General features: G+C 43.3%; 1 non-coding gene across 1 annotated transcript; it reads left to right on the top strand.

Moving 5' to 3' along the window:
- Nucleotides 1-12,582: 12,582 nt before the first annotated feature.
- Trnap-cgg lies at nucleotides 12,583-12,657 on the top strand. The gene has a single exon. It is a non-coding gene; the product is annotated as a tRNA-Pro (tRNA).
- Nucleotides 12,658-16,228: the final 3,571 nt, after the last annotated feature.

Raw genomic sequence — 16,228 nt, 5'->3', positions numbered from 1 at the left:
ATCTTTAGTACTGTAAGACCTCCAAAACTGTTTTACAGATGTTGATTCATCAGATGAGAGCAAACTTTCGATAAATATTTTTCTATAACGACGTTTCATGTTTTCGATGATTCCCTGATTCATGGGCTGTATAAGTGAAGCTGTGTTTGCTGGAAAGAAGCGACATGTTATGTTGCCGTCATCACTTTTCATTTCACAAGTAGGGTGCGTTGGGGCATTGTCTAATAGCAATAGCACTTTCTGTGGCAACTTCTTTTCAGCCAAATGTGCTCTAACTTGGGGTACAAATTGTTTGTGAAACCAGCCAGAAAAAATTGATTGATCCATCCAAGCACTCTTCTGGGCGTCGTATTGTGCAGGGAGAGCATTCAAATTCTTGAATGAATGCACGAGGTTTTCTTGATTTCCCAATCACAAGTAGGGGTAGCCTATGATGGCCGGTCGCATTTGCGCAAACCATAGCAGTGATGCGATCTTTTTGTTCCTTGAAACCTGGAGCAGCTTTTTCAGAGAGTGATGCTAATGTCTTTCGTGGTAAAGCCTTACAATGAAGCCCAGTTTCATCACAATTGTAAACTTGCTCCCTAACAAGATTCAATTCAGCCATTTTTTCTTTAAATTGTTCCCGGAACTCAGCAATTACAGAGCTATCCGCGCTGAGTTTTTCTCCACTGATATCAAGTTGGCGAATGCCATGGCGAAATTTAAACTTGTTGATCCATCTGATACTTGCTTTAAAAGGCGAGTCACCATCAAGTTTGCTGTTCATTTCAACAGCCTTGGCCATTATTATAGGCCCTGAAAGTGGAATCCCCTGACTTCTTGCTTGTATAAACCATCGGTACATTGCAGTGTCCAGTTAATCATATTTCGCAGGTTTCATTGTCTTTCTCGTTCGCACATCTCCATCCATGCTCTGCATTGTTGACACATGTTGTTCTATTTTATCAGCATCACGTTTTATATCGTCAACTGTTGTTCTTCCAATACCACAAATCAGCGCTACACTTGTCGAAGTTTCGCCCTTTCTTAAGCGTTTTATAATTTCAAGTTTTTAATTAAGTCCTGAAACAACACTTTTACGTTTTTCAGACATTTTGTCTGGAGAAAGCTTTTGACAATGTTGACTGGAATACTCTCTTTCAAATTTTGAAGGTGGCAGGTGTAAAATACAGGGAGCGAATGGCTATTTACAATTTGTACAGAAACCAGATGGCAGTTATAAGAGTCAAGGGACATGAAAGGGAAGCAGTGGTTGGAAAGGGAGTGAGACATGGTTGTAGCCTCTCCCCGATGTTGTTCAATCTGTATATTGAGCAAGCAGTAAAAGAAACAAAAGAAAAATTCGGAGTAGGTATTAAAATCCATGGAGAAGAAATAAAAACTTTGAGGTTCGTCGATGGCATTGTAATTCTGTCAGAAACAGCAAAGGACTTGGAAGAGCAGTTGAATGGAATGGACAGTGTCTTGAAAGGAGGATATAAGATGAACACCAACAAAAGCAAAACGAGGATCATGGAATGTAGTCAAATTAAGTCGGGTGATGCTGAGGGAATTAGATTAGGAAATGAGACACTTAAAGTAATAAAGGAGTTTTGCAATTTGGGGAGCAAAATAACTGATGATGGTCGAAGTAGAGAGGGTATAAAATGTAGACTGGCAATGGCAAGGAAAGCGTTTCTGAAGAAGAGAAATATGTTAACATCAAGTATAGATTTAAGTGTCAGGAAGTTGTTTCTGAAAGTATTTGTGTGGAGTGTAGCCATGTACGGAAGTGAAACATGGACGATAAATAGTTTGGACAAGAAGAAAATAGAAGCTTTCTAAATGTGGTGCTACAGAAGAATGCTGAAGATTAGATGGATAGATCACATAACTAATGAGGAGGTATTGAATAGAATTGGGGAGAAGAGGAGTTGGTGGCACAACTTGACTAGAAGAAGGGATCGGTTGGTAGGACATGTTCTGAGGCATCAAGGGATCACCAATTTAGTATTGGAGGGCAGAGTGGAGGGTAATAATCGTAGAGGGAGACCAAGAGATGAATACACTAAGCAGGATGTAGGTTGCAGCAAGAACTGGGAGATGAAGCAGCTTGCACAGGATAGAGTAGCATGGAGATCTGCATCAACAACAACCACAACAACAACAACAACAACAACTGTATCACACACACCTGCACTAAATATGGTAGTGCAAAATGTTAATCAATAAAGCTTATTTAAGTGGAAAACACGTAACACGGCACAGCCCGCTAGATACACTGCGACAATTACAGTCTTCTCGTCACAACTGGACACCGATCCAGTGGTGACTGTTGACTCACAAGTGAGACAAAGACAAGAAAAGGGGGAGATGTGTTGGCACGTCAACTGAAGGTCATATTTTATGTACCATTCTACGGCGGGCGGGTACATTCACTTCCCACTAAAATAGAGTAAATAAACAAAGCGAACGCGTCACTGCACCTTTGAGCATTTTGTTATTACAGTATTATTATGCTGTTCAGCAGTGACGGTTAACAGAAACTGACGGTTTAAAGAGTGACGGTTAATCGAGTTTTTGCTGTACTTCGAATAGCAAATTTTTTGTACGTTTGCCGCAGTTAAAGCCACTAACATCGAGAAGCGAAGTTGTAGCCCTAATAATTGTTGACCGAATTTAAACGATTAAAATGCTTCCACAATAAAGTTTCTGGAAACATTCCCCAGGCTGTGGCTAAGCCATGTCTCCCCGATATCCTTCCTTGCAGAAGTGCTAGTCTTGCAAGCTTTGCAGGAAAACTTCTGTGAAGGTTGGAAGGTAGGACACGAGTAGAGCTGGAAGGACGGGTCGTGAGTCGTGTTTGGGTAGCTCAGTTGGTAGAACACTTGCCCGCGAAAGGCAAAGGTCCCGAGTTCGAGTCTCTGTCCGGCAAAGAAGTTTAACCTGCCAATAAGTTACAGTTAAAATGCTGTCTCATCTACTAATTATGAGGTATGAGCTTATATTAAAATTTTGACACAAAAAGACACGTTTTGCGGTTAGAAACTTCGTATATGTTTTGAATCACCGTAACTCACCGAACGCAAATTACTCAGATATTCATCCACCATTAAAGAATGAGAGCGCGTAGCGACTTCAAAGCAACATTGCACATATCAAAGCTTTACGAATTCTTTTCTCTGTGACAAGCCCTAAAAACGTTGAAACGAAAAGTGTTTGGCACTTTATAAATTTTCACTGTTCATGAAGAAAACTGTCGAATCGGGCAAGACATTTTAATTTCTAATTCTTTAACACTATTTCTATTTGCAACACATGTTGCAGACAGTCTCCGCGTGTACCATTGAATGTACCTGTACAATTATACCAGTGAGCGACTCACATTTCAGGAGGTATGACGTCATAAAGATTGAAATGCGTGAAAATACAGTATTTTTCTTAAAACTGACCAAAATTACCCATACTATATTCATTCATCGTTCCATAACCAGAGGAGTTGGCAACTTACAACAGACTTTAAACATAATTTTGGGCCGTTTTAAGGTTGCTATTCGCTTGCTTGCTTAAAACATTAACTCCATTAAGATAATGATCGAAAAAGAAGAAATGAATTAAAATTTGTAAAGTAATCAGATAACTGAGGTTTTTTCATACGTGGCAGTTCGAGTCTTGAAAGAGTCGTGAGTGGCGGGGGGGGAGAGTGGGGAGTGTTTCCTGGTGGAAAGTAGTTAACACACTGGGATGGCAACAGATTATGGAAGACTAATATTCTGAACATAGCGAGCTCCAAAATCTTACGATAAATGCGGTTATGTGTGTGTATCTACATGTATATTCTCCAAGTCACCTTCCGGTGTGTAGCGGTGGGTACTTCGTGAATCACTGTCACTTCCCCTCCTTCCCCGTTACAGTCGGCAATATTTGTAAGCTCCCCGTTACGTGTTCCTGTATGAAATTTAGCTCAAATTTATCTCACATACTATAAAATATCTACCTACTGCCAAAACTATGTACCCACAAACTGATACCCAACGCGTACTCTAATCTTTGGCTACACACAACATAATTTCAACTGAACTGTAACTGGTCTGGATACAAATTGACAAAATTGTCTTTATATGAAATGCTGAATTGGAGTAAAACAATTATCTGGCCCTAACCAAAATCTCCACTACCTCGCATCTTGACAACATCGTTGCACATTTCTCGAGAGAAAAATAGCAAACAGCCAGCGGTTAAGCTAGATTTCTATTCTTAAATAAAATTTCTAAATAATATTTAAACTCTTGCGTACCATATAGTCCACTGAAGTAATGCGTATTAATAAACTTTTTTTAAACAGTGTGATGAGGAGAGTAGCTATTCCTATGAAATGACATTCCAAGTCAGTGAAAAAGCTCGCCTAATCTTCACTCACAACTTTGGTCTGAACTATATTACGCTTAACAAATTGAACAGTCATTTGAAAAGAGTACAATATTAACAGAGAATTTCTATAAAATCCGAACAGTTTACCCAGATGATATGTTAATGCGTGATTCAGGCAAGTGGGGTGCTCTCAGCTCTGAGCAAGTGAACAATGTTAAATAGCTGACAATATTCATTGCTACAAACTAGCTGCGCAGTCCAGTAGTCTTAGCTCGAACCTTTTCTCTTGACAAATAATAACATTATTCAAAGTTTATATTCCTTTCGCCTTCCGCTAGATACATCATATTCATCCTTCCTGCCCTTTACAATAAATATTTCTTCATCTAACATATACAATCACAAGTCAACGCAGCACTACTGCATACGTCCATCACCTACTATATTTCAAATAATAATGTATCACAGTGAGCAGAGGCAAAGATTGTGCCACGCAAGATCAAAGGTAGTTCAACGTAACTTGCTGTCTCTCTGACTTGCACATAGATCATCATCATCATCATCATTTAAGACTCATTATGCCTTTCAGCGTTCAGTCTGGAGCATAGCCCCCCTTATACAGTTCCTCCATGATCCCCTATTCAGTGCTAACATTGGTGCCTCTTCTGATGTTAAACCTATTACTTCAAAATCATTCTTAACCGAATCCAGGTACCTTCTCCTCGGTCTGCCCCGACTCCTCCTACCCTCTACTGCTGAATCCATGAGTCTCTTGGGTAACCTTGCTTCTCCTATGCGTGTAACATGACCCCACCATGTAAGCCTGTTCGCCCTGACTGCTACATCTATAGAGTTCATTCCCAGTTTTTCTTTGATTTCCTCATTGTGGACACCCTCCTGCCATTGTTCCCATCTACTAGTACCTGCAATCATCCTAGCTACCTTCATATCCGTAACCTCAACCTTGTTGATAAGGTAACCTGAATCCACCCAGCTTTCGCTCCCGTACAACAAAGTTGGTCGAAAGATTGAACGGTGCACAGATAACTTAGTCTTGGTACTGACTTCCTTCTTGCAGAAGAGAGTAGATCGTAGCTGAGCGCTCACTGAATTAGCTTTGCTACACCTCGCTTCCATTTCTTTCACTATGTTGCCATCCTATGAGAATATGCATCCTAAGTACTTGAAACCGTCCACCTGTTCTAACTTTGTTCCTCCTATTTGGCACTCAATCCGTTTATATTTCTTTCCCACTGACATTACTTTCGTTTTGGAGATGCTAATCTTCATACCATAGTCCTTGCATTTCTGATCTAGCTCTGAAATATTACTTTGCAAACTTTCAATCGAATCTGCCATCACAACTAAGTCATCCGCATATGCAAGACTGCTTATTTTGTGTTCACATATCTTAATCTCACCCAGCCAGTCTATTGTTTTCAATATATGATCCATAAATAATATGAACAACAGTGGAGACAGGTTGCAGCCTTGTCTTACCCCTGAAACTACTCTGAACCATGAACTCAATTTACCGTCAACTCTAACTGCTGCCTGACTATCCATGTAAAGACCTTTAATTGCTTGCAAAAGTTTGCCTCCTATTCCACAATCTTGTAGAACAGACAATAACTTCCTCCTAGGAACCCGGTCATCCTCCTAGATCTATAAAGCATAGATACAATTCCCTGTTCCACTCATAACACTTCTCCATTATTTGCCGTAAGCTAAAGATCTGGTCCTGACAACCTCTAAGAGGCCTAAACCCACACTGATTTTCATCCAATTGGTCCTCAACTAATACTCGCACTTTCCTTTCAACAATACCTGAGAAGATTTTACCCACAACGCTGTTTAAAGAGATACCTCTGTAGTTGTTACAATCTTTTCTGTTTCCATGTTTAAAGATTGGTGTGATTACTGCTTTTGTCCAGTCTGATAGAACCTGTTCCGACTCCCAGGCCGTTTCAATTATCCTGTGTAGCCATTTAAGACCTGACATTCCACTGTATTTGATGAGTTCCGACGTAATTTCATCCACCCCAGCCGCTTTATTGCACTGCAATCTATTGACCATTTTTTCCACTTCCTCAAATGTGATCCTATTTCCATCATCATTCCTATCCCATTCTACCTCGAAATCTGAAACATTACTGATCGCATTTTCGCCTACATTGAGCAACTCTTCAAAATATTCCCTCCATCTGCCCAAGGCATCCACAGGATTCACCAGCAGTTTTCCTGACCTGTCCAAAATACTTGTCATTTCCTTCTTACCTCCCTTTCGAAGACTGCTAATTACACTCCAGAATGGTTTTCCAGCAGCTTGACCCAAAGTCTTCCCACGATTTCTTCTTGGATGCTGCAATTATCTGTTTGGCTTTGTTTCTTTCTTCAACATAACTTTCTCTGTCTACCTGGGTTCTGTTATGTAGCCATTTTTGATACGCCTTCTTTTTCCTTTTACAGGCTGCCTTGACTGTATCATTCCACCAAGCTGTTTGCTTCATCCTACTTTTACACACTACTGTTCCAAGACATTCTTTAGCCACTTCTAGTACTGTGTCCCTGTACCTTGTCCATTCCTTTTCCAATGACTGTAATTGACTACATTCAATTAACTGGTACCTTTCTGAGATCGCTGTTATGTACTTGTGCCTGATTCCCTTATCCTGAAGTTTCTCCACTCTTATCCTCCTACATATGGACCTGACCTCCTGTACTTTTGGCTTCACAATCCCAATTTCACTGCAGATTAAATAATGATGAGTGTCATCAAAGAATCCCCTGAATACGCTTGTGTCCCTCACAGCCTTCCTGAATTCCTGATCTGTTATTATATAGTCAATGACAGATCTGGTTCCCCTGCCTTCCCAAGTATACCGGTGAATGTTCTTGTGTTTAAAAAAGGAGTTTGTGATTACTAAGCCCATACTGGCACAGAAATCCAAGAGTTGTTTCCCTTTCCTGTTGGCCTCCATATCCTCTCCAAATTTACCCATAACCTTTTCATACCCTTCTGTTCGATTTCCAATCCTGGCGTTAAAATCACCCATGAGCAGAACACTGTCCTTGTCCTTTACTCTAACAACTACATCACTGAGTGCCTCATAAAAACTATCCATCTTATCTTGATCTGTCCCTTCACAATGCAAATATACTGACACAATCCTAATTTTCTTGCTAGACACTGTCAAATCTATCCACATCAGTCGTTCGTTTACATACCTTATTGCAACTACGCTGGGTTCAATTTCTTTCCTGATGTAAAGCCCTACACCCCATTGTGCTATTCCTGCTTTGATTCCTGACAGGTAGACCTTGTATTCTCCCACATCCTCTTCTTTCTCACCCCTTACCCGAATGTCACTAACAGCTAAAACGTCCAGCCCCATCTTACTTGCAGCCTCTGCCAGGTCTAGCTTCTTCCCAGAGTAGCCCCCATTGATATTAATAGCTCCCCATCTCATTACCATTTGTTTGCCAGGTCGTATCTTAGGAGTCCTTGGTTTGTCAGAGGTGAGACTCCGTCACCTCCAAAGGTCCGAGGCATTTTGCTCTGATTGTTGCCAGCATCACATTTAAAGTACCAGGGAAGCAGGTTGCTAGCCTTACTTGCCCCGAGTCCCATTTGGTTTTACCCCTAACGGCTGAGGGACTAACCGGTGGATTTGGTAGTCTTTGCCGTATGAGCACAAAGGTGACCACGACTCAGAATATGTCCGAGATGCCCAGCCTTAGTCCAAAGTAACTGGTATCCCGACTGTCGGGACCACTTACTTGGCCACTCATACGTTGCCCGTGGTTCATGAACTAGGACATGACTACTAGGACATGCACATAGATAACTTATAAAAATCAAAATGACATCACCGTCGTACATAGTGCGAGGGAACAGCTATTGTTCATAAGCCTGCCACTGGAGTTCGATGATCATCTCCGTGACGCTTTCGAAAAGGAAATATGGACATCTTTCAACGAAGACAAAAAAAAAACTTATGGTGCAAAGGCTTCTCTTACTGCGAAATGTCGTGTGGACACCGACTGCTGGTGGAGATCAGTACACAGAGACCGATTATTCCCTTACACGTAACAGACGTTGTAATGTTCATTCCGAATCAGGATATCATTTTACGAAGTTCGCTTCCACTGCTTACCACGTTGCGTACGATTCATAGGTTCGGCATCCTACGTGAGTCAGCACCAGGAAACGAGAAAGAAATAACAAAGGAACTGTCTAATGGAACGAAACAGGTTCCCATTGTAGAACAATTGCTAAAATAGACTGTAACAATCGTCATTATGTTACTGTTACGGGGTTTCTCCAAATAACGTTACGTCCAGCTTTCCATTCCTCTTGTCGTCGTCGCCTATTGAACGCGAGTTTGATGCAGCGTCCAATGCTAACGTAACTTGTGCAAGCCACTTCATCTCTGAAAAGCTAACTCAGCCTACGTCGACTTAGACTTGCTAACTGCCCCTCTATTGTCTCCAACGAGTCTGTGTATAACACTTTCGTATCTGTTCAATTTATCAATCAGTTTTCGTATATTACCTTTTTGTCTTACTGCATCCACACTGAACCACTCGTTTTCTTTCACAGTTTGTCATTTTCTCCAGTTTACCCATTATTTTCACTGCGAAGACCTGCGCTATGTATTGTTGTTTACAAAACGTTCCTAAACAGTGTCAGTCAGAGTTGCGTACTAAAGGTCTTTACAGTGAAGATAACGAGGAAACCAGGAAAAATGACAAACTGTGACAGAAAACAAGTGCACCAAAAAAAAACATAATGCCCAGGAAAACCACAGTATGTGCGAACAAGAACGAAAATGAAACACCACCAATGATACTGGAACTTCAGCGAAACATGTGTGGGAAATACGGGAAAACATAAAACTGTATCTTGCTCAAGATGGGCTCCCTCCAAAACTCGAAACATGAATTAAAGGTGAGCACGTCTTAAAATATCTGTGTTTTTGTTTGTTACCGATCAGTTAAAGGACGTTCTAAGGACATCTTAACGCTAATTGACGTTATTGAACTCTGCTGTTAGTTGCTACATGCGCATCATTATACACTGAAGCGCCAAAGAAACTGGTATAAGCATGCGTATTCAAATACAGAGATACGAAAACAGGCAGAATATGGCGCTGCGGTCGGAAATACTTACATAAGACGACAAGTGTCTCGTGCAACTGTTAGGTCGGTTACTGCTGCTACAATAGCAGGTTATCAGGATTTAAGTGAGTTTGAACGTGGTGTTATAGCCGACGCACGAGCGATGGGACTCAGCATTTCCGAGCTAGCGATGAAGTGGGCATTCTCCCGTACGAACATTTCATAAGTGTACCGTAAATATCAGGAATCCGATAAAACATCAGATCTCTGACATCACTGCGGCCGGAAAAAGATCCTGCAAAAACGGGACCAACGACAGCTGAAGAGAATCGTTCAGTGTGACAGAAGCACAACCCCTCTGCAAATTGCTGCAGATTTCAATGCTGGACCATCAAGTGTCAACCATTCAACGAAACATCATTTCGGAGCCGAAGACCCACTCGTGTAGCCGTCATGGCTCCACGACACGAAGCTTTACGCCTCACCTGCGCCCGTCACACTGACATTCGACTGTTGATGACTGGAAACATGATGCCTGGTCGAACGAGTCTCGTTTCAAATTGCATCGAGCCGATAGACATCTACGGGTATGTAGGCCTCGTGAGCCCGCGGACCCTGCATGTCAGCAGGGGACTGTTCAGGCTGGTGGAGGCTCTGTAATGGAGTGGGACGGGTGCGGTTGAGGGAATATGGGATGCCTGATACGTCTAGATACGATTCTCACAGGTGACACATACTTAAGCATCCTATCTGATCACCTGCATCCATTCACGTTCATTGTGCATTCCGACAGCCTTGGGCAATTCCAGCAGGACAATGCGACACAACACACGTCCAGAAGTGCTACAGAGCGGCTCCAAGAGAACTCGTATGAGTGTAAAGCCTTCCGCTGTCCACCAAGCTCCCCAGACATGGGCATCATTCAGGATATCTGGAATGCCTTGCAAGGTGCTGTTCAGAAGAGATCTCCACCCCTTCGTACTCTTACGGATTTATGGACACCCCTATAGTAAGCATTGGTGTCAATTCCCTCTATAACTACTTCAGACATTAGTGGAGTCCATGCCACGCGCTCGCGGGGACCTACACGATGTGATATAGGAGTACCAGTCTTTTTGTCTCTTCAGTGTACAAAGAGCGAGTGCAAAAGAAATACCTTAATTGGCCTTCAAAGTAATCACCATTAGCTGGAGCACACTTCCGACAGAGGTTGTTGGATACTGTAAGCAAACGTTTCTTGTGAAATTATTACAAGTACCTCACGCGTTCTTTGACATCCACAACTCCTGCGTGCTGAACTTAATCGCTCAACGCAAGGAAGTGTTCTTCACAATCCTCCTTATTCTCCAGATTTGGCGCTAGCAGACTTCTTTCCAGAGAGGCTTACTCTTACAAATTTCCAGCGTCACCAAGGTGCTTCGAGCGATTTCACAAGTAGCGTTTGCTGACAGTTTCTAACTGAAACTTCCTGGCAGATTAAAACTGTGTGCCGGACCGAGACTCGAATTCGGGACCTTTGCCTTTCGCGGCAAGTGTTCTATCACCTGAGATACCCAAGCACGACTCACGCCCCCTCCTCACAGCTTTACTTCTGCCAGTACCTCGTCTCAGATGGTAGAGCACTTTCCCGCGAAAGGCAAAGGTCCCGAGTTCCAGTCTCGGTCCGGAACACAGTTTTAATCTGCCAGGAAGTTTCACATCAGCGCACACTCCGCTGCAGAGTGGAAATCTCATTTTCGAGTTTCTAACCGCTTTACAACGGATGCCAGGAGCGTGTTTTAACTGATGATGATTACTTCGAAGACCAGTGAAGGTAATTTGTTTATAATGCTTGTTTCTTTTAGTTTCCGAGACCGAAAGTTCCAGAGGCACCTTCTGAAATACGGCTGAGAACCGCGGGCTGCGTAACTAACTGATCCAGACCGTGCGTGCGTCTGGCAGGGAATGTAGCGCGGGCTTGCATCGCGTAGCTGTGCAGGGGCAGCGCCTGGCGGCCCGGGGGCAGCCATCGGCGAGCAGCGACAGATGCAGATGCGTGTCTGCGAATCCACGCCTCGGGCTGTGTGGACACAGTAGGGGCCGCTGAATATTCACGCTGCGTGCGGGGCCCCGCGCTGTGCGTGCCGCGTGGTGCGTGAGCCGCCGCAGACGTGCCTGCACGCCTCTGGGGCACCAGGGTTTGTAGGTGGGGTTGCTAAAGTGGGTGGCGCTCCATCTGTAGCACGCGAGTTGAAAGTAGCACTTGAACTCCATCCGGAATTACACTACTGGCCATTAACATTGCTACACCACGCAGATCTACATCCATACTCCGCAAGCCACCTGACGGTGTGTGGCGGAAGGTACCTTGAGTACCTCTATCGGTTCTCCCTTCTATTCCAGTCTCATATTGTTCGGGGAAAGAAGCATTGTCGGTATGCCTCTGTGTGGGCTCTAATCTCTCTGATTTTATCCTCATGGTCTCTTCGCGAGATATACTGCTTGACCCCTTGGAGAAGGTATGTTCTCGAAACTTCAACAAAAGCCCTTACCGAGCTACTGAGCCTCTCTCCTGCAGAGTCTTCCACTGCAGTTTATCTGTCATCTCCGTAACACTTTCGCGATTACTAAATGATCCTGTAACGAAGCGCGCTGCTCTCCGTTGGATCTTCTCTATCTCTTCTATCAACCCTATCTGGTACGGATCCCACACTGCTGAGCAATATTCAAGCAGTGGGCGAACAAGGGTACTGTAAACTACTTACTTTCCAGAATGAGATTTTCACTCTGCAGCGGAGTGTGCGCTGATATGAAACTTCCTGGCAGATTAAAACTGTGTGCCCGACCGAGACTCGAACTCGGGACCTTTGCAAAGGTCCCGAGTTCGAGTCTCGGTCGGGCACACAGTTTTAATCTGCCAGGAAGTTTCATATCAGCGTACACTCCGCTGCAGAGTGAAAATCTCATTCTGGAAACATCCCCCAGGCTGTGGCTAAGCCATGTCTCCGCAATATCCTTTCTTTCAGGAGTGCTAGTTCTGCAAGTTTCGCAGAAGAGCTTCTGTAAAGTTTGGAAGGTAGGAGACGAGGTACTGGCGGAAGTAAAGCTGTGAGTACCGGACGTGAGTCGTGCTTCGGTAGCTCAGTTGGTAGAGCACTTGCCCGCGGAAGGCAAAGGTCCCGAGTTCGAGTCTCGGTCGGGCACACAGTTTTAATCTGCCAGGAAGTTTCAACTACTTACTTTGTTTTCGAATTGCATTTCCGTAGGATTCTTTCAATGAATCTCAGTCTGGCATCTGCTTTACCGACGATCAACTTCATATGATCATTCCATTTTAAATCACTCCTAATTCGTACTCCCAGATAATTTATGGTATTATCTGCTTCCAGTTGCTGACCTGCTATATTGTAGCTAAATGATAATGGATCTTTCTTTCTATGCATTCGCGGCACATTACACTTGTCTACATTGAGATTCAATTGCCATTCCCTGCACCATGCGTCAATTCGCTGCAGATCCTCCTGCATTTCAGTACAATTTTCCATTGTTAAAACCTCTCGATATAACACAGCATCATCCGCAAAAAGCTTCAGTGGACTTCCGATGTCATCCACAAGTTCATTTACATATATTGCGAATAGCAACGGTCCTACGACACTCCCCTCCGGCACACCTGAAATCACTCTTACTTCGGAATACTTCTCTCCATTGAGAATGACATGCTGCGTTCTGTTATCTAGGAACTCTTCAATCCAATCACACAATTGGTCTGATAGTCCATATGCTCTTACTTTGTTCATCAAACGACTGTGGGGAACTGTATCGAACACCTTGTGGAAGTCAAGAAACACGGCATCCACCTGGGAACCCGTGTCTATGGCCCCCTGAGTCTCGTGAGCGAATAGCGCGAGCTGTGTTTCACACAATCGTCTTTTTCGAAACCCATACTGATTCCTACAGAGTAAATTTCTAGTTTCCATAAAACTCATTATACTCGAACATGACGTCCTACAGACTCGAAATTTAAGCAACAGGAAGAAGATGCTGTGATATGTAAATGATTAGCTTTTCAGAGCATTCACACATGTTTGGCGCCGTTAGCGACACCTACAATGTGCTGACATGAGGAAAGTTTCCAACCGATTTCTCATACACAAATAGCAGTTGACCGCCGTTGCCTGGGGAAACGTTGTTGTGATGTCTCGTGTAAGGAGGAGAAATGCGTACCATCACGTTTCCGACTTGGATAAAGGTCGGATTGTAGCCTATCGCTATTGCGGTTTATCGTATCGCAACATTGCTGCTCGCGGTGGTCGAGATTCAACGACTGTTAGCAGAATATTGAATCGGTGGGTTCAGGGGGGTGATATGGAACGCCGTGCTGGATCCCAACGGCCTCGTATCACTAGCAGTCGAGATGATAGGCATCCTATCCGCATGGCTGTAACGGATCGTGCAGCCACATCTTGATCCCTTAGTCAACAGATAGGGATGTTTGCAACACAACAACCATCTGCACGAATAGTTCGACGACGTTTGCAGCAGCATGGACTATCAGCTCAGAGACCGTGGCTGCGGTTACCCTTGACGCTGCATCACAGACAGGAGCGCCTCCGATGGTGTACTCAACGACGAACCTGGGTACACGAATGGCAAAACTTAATTTTTTTTGGATGAAACCAGGTTCTGTTTACAGTATCATGATGGTCGCATCCGTGTTTGGTGACATCGCGGTGAACGCACATTGGAAGCGTGTATTTGTCATCGCCTTATTGGCGTATCACTCGGCGTGACTTTATGGGGTGCCATTGGTTACACGTCTCGGTCACCTCTTGCTCGCATTGACGGCACTTTGAACAGTGGACGTTACATTTCAGATGTGTTACGACCCGTGGCTCTACCCTTCATTCGATCCCTGCGAAACCCTACATTTCAGCAGGATAATGCACGACCGCATGTTGAAGGTCCTGTAAAGACCTTTCTGGATACATAAAATGTACGACTGCTGCCCTGGCCAGATCTCTCACCAATTGACGACGTCTGGTCAATGGCGGCCGAGCAACCGGCTCGTCACAATAGGCCACTCACGTAAGTGTTGAAGCTGCATGGGCAGCTGTACCTGTACACGCTATCCAAGCTCTGTTTCACTCAATGCCCAGGCGTATCAAGACCGTTATTACGTCCAGAGGTGGTTGTTGGGTACTAATTTCTGAGGATCTATGTACCCAAATTGTTTGAAAATGTAATCAAATTTCAGTTCTAGTATAATATATTTGTCCAATGAATACCCGTTTATCATCTGAATTTCTTCTTGGTGTAGCAATTTTAGTGGCCAGTAGTGTACTTTAGCCGTCTCATGTGGTGTCATCATGGACTGCCACAGTATTCTCTCCTGATAAACAGCCGTTGAGCAAACCATGGGAACACCAAAAACACAATACATCGTTATGCTCAACACAGTGTAAGGAAACCGTCGGTATTTGAAACACCTTCCAGTAGTCTCTGAGCAGATCAATGCAGGTCTTGTATGGTTTTCATTGGAATCTTACACCATTCTTCTCGCAAGATAGTCGTAATAAGGTAACGGTGATGGAGGCGGGTGGCGATAACTGAGCCTTATCTCCAAAAGAGATGACAAAGGCTGAATTATACTGAGATCTGGTGACCGTGCTGCCAGGGGGAGATGCGAAAGTTCATCCTCGTGCACACAAAACCAGTCCTGGAAGATGCGATCTGTGAGAACGGGAGCTCTGCCGTCTTGGAACGAAGGATCACCATTTGGGGACAAGCATGGTACCATGGGATGAACCTGATCACCTACATCTACATCGATACTCAGCAAATCACACTGAAGTGCCTGGCAGAGGGTTCATCGAACCACGTTCACAATAATTCCGTATTAATATTATTTATGGATTCATCTGTCGCTTCTTGATAGACAGTTCCATATTGTGGGTTGAATAACACTTATGCGGTTTTTTGTTCTACTGATTTTTATTTCTGTGAACTAGCTTTCGGCATATTAGGCCATTTTCAGGTGACTACTGGCTATTGTTCGCAAGGAGCTTGAGTTCTTACGAACCAAACGTTCTGGACGAAGATATAACGCACTTACATACAATCTTTAGTTGTGTTACTGTCTTTGGAATTGTCAAACGGGTCTTTTGACTTTTGGTTCTGTAAAACTGTTCTTTAACATCAAAAATCTCATTTTATGGTTTGTCCGTACCATGTATGACAACAATTAGAATTATTTTGAATACGTTTGTGTGGCCATCCTCCGCAGCAAGCGTATAAATACTTGTTTTCCTGCTGCTAGGAAAAGGCATTTTTATTTACAAAACACATTACAAATTTAAATTTTTTTTGGTATTTGTTGTGAACAATTGCACTGCACATTAATAGTTGATTGTACAACAGCCATATATTCTTTGGAGGTTACATTTTGTTATTAGAAAACTAAAGATCGTATGTAAGTGCGTTGTATCTTCGCCCAGAATGTCTGGTTCGTAAGAACCCAAGCTCTTTGTAAACAATAGCCAGTACTTATCTGAAGAAGGCCTAATAAACCGAAAGCTACTTCATACAAATAAAAATCAGTAGAATAAAAAACCGCTTAAGTGTTATTCAACCTTCAATTGCGTATTATTCCAATCTCGAACAGCGGGCAGAAAAGCGAACATTTGTATCTTTCCGTGCGAGCTCTGATTTCCCTTATATTATATGATATGATCGTTTCTTCTTATGTAGGGCGGCGTCAACAAAATAATTTCGC

The sequence above is a fragment of the Schistocerca piceifrons genome, chromosome 10 (assembly GCF_021461385.2).
Source record: "Schistocerca piceifrons isolate TAMUIC-IGC-003096 chromosome 10, iqSchPice1.1, whole genome shotgun sequence".
NCBI lineage: Eukaryota > Metazoa > Arthropoda > Insecta > Orthoptera > Acrididae > Schistocerca > Schistocerca piceifrons.
The sequence above is the reverse complement of the archived record's forward strand: the minus strand, read 5'-3'. Positions and strand labels throughout refer to the sequence as shown.